The following is a 3163-nucleotide window of genomic DNA, read 5'->3' as shown; positions in this document are numbered from 1 at the left end:
TTGCATTGTTTGTCCTCTTTATTTTTAATTTTCTGCGACTGAGGCAGAATTCTGGTAAATGCCTTACCTCAATAGAGCACCCCATTAAAGCGGCATTAGTAATACTGACCCTGTGACATTTATAACGAAGCTTGCATGTCAAACTGGAGGTGTGGGCATGTAGTGGGCTGACTTATTGGGTCAAAAAATTCAAGCATAGGAGCTGTTTTTGCCCCAAAAGTCCTGATATTCTTTCCTGTTCCCACAAGATTATTAACTTGTGAACAACTTAACAAAAGTCACCTTTTGAGACTTTAGGGGCACCATACAATGCCTCAATAGAGAACTGCAGTGATGCCTTTTCTGTAGGCAATCGCAGAAGTTAGCATTGCCCTGGTTCCCTCAGTGGGTTCCCTTCAGAGGACTGGGAAGCAGCATGTGCTGAAGCACAAACACAAAATGGTAATACTCAGCTCAGATTGCTGCAACATAACTGATTGATAAGGACGTATGTGACACCAGGTATAATAATGCTGCTATCCCAGACCTGTATTAGGTGTGGACAGGAGAGAGGGACTTTTTTTCTCGCTGTGTTTGGGAATGCGACAAAGTGAAAGAAGTGTCTGATTGTCTGTTCCGCCCTGATTAGCCTCACCTGTGTCTTGTTATCCTTCTCCTCATCAGAGTGCAGTGTTTGATGCTGTTATTCAGCAGTGTAATGGCCTGTGGGTAGAAGCTGTTTTTCGGTCTTGTTGACCTGGATTTCACACTCCTGTAGCGTCTGCCTGATGGCAAGAGAGTGAAAAGACAGTTGGTGTTTCTCAGAGTCAAAGATCCTTCCTTGGTAGGACGAGTCCTTCCAAGGAAGGATCCTACAGAGCCAAGGCAAGGGTCCGTGTTAGCATTCAGTGAACACATTGGAACAGGCAAACGAGAGAATATATTACTGGATTATACTTAAAAAACAAATGGGTAGGCTACATTAACTTTTGTACACGTAGCGCTCCATCACTGCTGTAAATGATTAATCTAAAAACGTACATGTTTTATCTAAATCATGGTGTTTTATATATCTTATTATTTGGCAGTGGACACATTGGAAAGTTTAAATTATGAGGTTTCTATCAGTATTTTTTCATGTTTGTATGATTAAAAACTCCTGGAGTTAAACCAAATAATTTACATATTTATCTAAATCCCACTGAGCTCTGCTGGCACAGGTTTCATTGAGGAGCCTCCACCTTTACTTCCAGCAAATCGTATGCAAAGAATTGTGGGTACTTAATACCTGCTGAGGACCCAGACTTGCATCCTTGGAAATTCTCTGAATGAAGGACTCAGTCCTCAGTCAGAATTTGAAGGATCTTTGACATTGGAACTGTCCTCACGCGGGATTTGATGACGTAGCACCCTTGAAATTCAGCCATTTAAGGATCCTTCCTTAAGAAGTGCAGTCACTGCTGGGATTTCTTGATGATCCATCATGTGTTGTGAGACCAGGTGAGATCCTGCCAAGAAATGTAAAGGTTTCCACCCTCTCTACCTCTGTTTCACCGATGTGTGGTAGCATGTGCTGCCTTATCCTCCTCCTAAGATCAATAATCATCTCCTTGGTCTTATCTGTATTGAGGGAGTGATTATTTTCCTGACACCAGGCCACCAGTTCAGCTCCCTGTCTTCTGTACAATGTCTCTACCCCACCAGAGATTACCCACTGGTAGGAGGCCTCGGGGCAGACCCAGAACACACTGAAGGGATTACATATCTCATCAGGCCTGGAAGCACCAGGAGGAGCTGGATAGCATTTATATACTTTATTTTATATACTATGTATTTATATACTATACTATATTTTTTATACATTGCCAGGGAGAGAGACCTCTGGGGTGCTTTGCTTGGCCTGCTGCCCCCGTGACCCAGCCCCGAATAAGCAGATAAACATGGGTGAATGGATGGATCTGTATTCATAGTGTATTTGAGCAAGTGTTGTGAGCTCAGAGTATTGCACACTCGGGATAAGGAACAAGGAAGTCCTGCTTCACAGAGCGTCTCTATACTCTGCTGACATCAGAGTCCTGACCACAAGGATTATATAATAATTCAACATGAGAGGATGGAATTACATGTCCCCACGTTTTTTTTGTTGTTGTTGTTCTTTTTTTCCTCTGCTGGATGAGGTTTTGCATGTGCTGTAAATTCCTGTAAGTTCATCTGACCCCCCTGCACCTAAACAAACATCTACACACTTTCACATTCAGGAATATCAGAACTATGTGTTAGTATATAAATACTCCAATCAATCAATACAAGACACTTTTAATTATAGCATGCAAAAAACATGCTCCCATGCTCCATTCTACCCTCACTCTTGAACAAGACCCTGAGATACTTTAACTCCCTCGCTTGAGGCAGTAACTCTCTCCCAACCTGGAAGGGTTTCACCAGTTTCAGGCAGAGAGCCATGGCCTCAGATGTGAAGGTGCTGACTCTCATCCTGACCGCTTCTCACTTGGCCGCAAACCGCCCCAGTGCATGCTGGAGGTCCCGGTGTGATGGTGCCAACAGAATCACACCATTTGCAAAAAGCAGAGGGTATTTTCCATAGTGAGGAAACCCTGCAGGAAGTTTGTGGGTTCTAATTTGAAGGTTCACTTTTGAGAGAACATAAAGGTTACCTTTCTACCAGCAGGTAAACTAAACCCACAACATACAGCAAACATGCAGGACCCAAACCTTCACTGTCATTTCCTCAGAGCCTCGTAGCCTCTCATTTCATGAGTGCATGACCAGAATTGTTAGCTGCAAGTGCCGCTGGAGGTAACAATACAAACAAAAGTTTACAGTAGCTGCTCTGTGAGGCTGTTCTTTGGCACAGCGGTGCGTCATTCTAAATGCAAACACCAACCTGCTGACATTCTCACAATGACAATGTTAACATGCTGATGTTTAGCAGGTATAGAGAGCATGAAGTTGATGTTAGATTTTTGGATGGGGGCACCATCTTGTGAGGATTGTGCTCTGCTACCTGTGCTTGCTATGGCAGTCAAACAACAGTATTTGGACAAACTTTTAATGGGCACTCGGGGATGGATACAAAAGCGAGTCACTCCCCATAAAATCCAGCTTTACAGCAGAAATAAACACAAAGTGTTCTGCAGGTTGTAAAACATGAGACGCACCACGC

This window comes from Epinephelus lanceolatus, chromosome 15, assembly GCF_041903045.1.
Source record: "Epinephelus lanceolatus isolate andai-2023 chromosome 15, ASM4190304v1, whole genome shotgun sequence".
Classification (NCBI taxonomy): Eukaryota; Metazoa; Chordata; class Actinopteri; order Perciformes; family Serranidae; genus Epinephelus; species Epinephelus lanceolatus.
This window is presented reverse-complemented; position numbering follows the sequence as displayed.